This window comes from Gossypium hirsutum, chromosome A13 (genome assembly GCF_007990345.1).
Source record: "Gossypium hirsutum isolate 1008001.06 chromosome A13, Gossypium_hirsutum_v2.1, whole genome shotgun sequence".
Lineage (NCBI taxonomy): Eukaryota > Viridiplantae > Streptophyta > Magnoliopsida > Malvales > Malvaceae > Gossypium > Gossypium hirsutum.
In genome coordinates this window covers 77,640,696-77,641,662 of record NC_053436.1, presented here as the reverse complement: position 1 = coordinate 77,641,662, position 967 = coordinate 77,640,696, and the positions used below count along the sequence as shown (strand labels likewise).

General features: G+C 32.4%; 1 non-coding gene across 1 annotated transcript; it reads left to right on the top strand.

The window, feature by feature from the left end:
* The first annotated feature begins 236 nt into the window (after positions 1-236).
* On the top strand, positions 237-343 carry LOC121212816 (small nucleolar RNA R71). Its single transcript, XR_005908190.1, has one exon. It is a non-coding gene; the product is annotated as a small nucleolar RNA R71 (small nucleolar RNA).
* Positions 344-967: the final 624 nt, after the last annotated feature.

The window sequence follows — 967 nt, the reverse complement described above, 5'->3', positions numbered from 1 at the left end:
CTTCCACTTGACTTGACAACATAGCAACTGTATCTAGATTAAAAACACTAGCTGCTTTCATCGATTTTATTCTCATAACTTGTCATTTATAGTTATTCAGTGCTATTTCCTCAATAAACTCTTAAGCTACCTCAGGTGTTTTATTATTCAATGTTCCACTGACTGCTGCATCAATTAATAGCCTAGACGAGGGATTTAAATAGTTATAGAAGGTTTGAACTTGTAACCACAAAGGTAGCCCATGATGAGGTCACATTCTCAATAGATTATTAAATATTTCCCATGCATCATATAATGTCTCTAAGTGAATTTGAGCAAAAGAAGAGATGTCATTTCTCAACTTAGCTATTTTAGCCGATGGGAAGTACTTCAATAGAAATATTTCAGTTATTTGCGGCCAAGTAGTGATAGAACCCAATGGAAGTGAATTCAACCAATGTTTTGCCTTACTCTTCAAAGAGAATGAGAACAACCATAAGCGTATAGTATTATCAGAAATGCCATTTATCTTGAATGTGTTGCAAATCTCTAGAAAGTTAGCTAAATAAGTATTTCGATCTTCATCTTGTAAACTATCAAACTGAACATACTGTTGTACCATCTGAATTGTGTTCAGCTTCAGCTTGAAATTGTTTTCAGCAATAGTCAGTCTCACAATACTCGATTCAGTCCCAATTAGAGTAGGCTTAGCATAATCATATATAGTACAAGAAGTCAGATCTGCAAGATGTAGCTAATTATTTTGATTATCACCGATCTCCACAGTAATATCCTTTTCATCTTTGATCATCTACTATATTTTGTTGACTATGACTTGCTTCTCTAACCTCTTTATGATTTTTATGAGAAATTTTTTCAATCTCACTATCAAAAAGTGATGGATACAATAAGTTTTCTCTAGTCATAAACCAAAAGAACCTGCTAGAAGCTAAAAAAAGAAAAATTAGAATGTAAAAATTAAATTAAA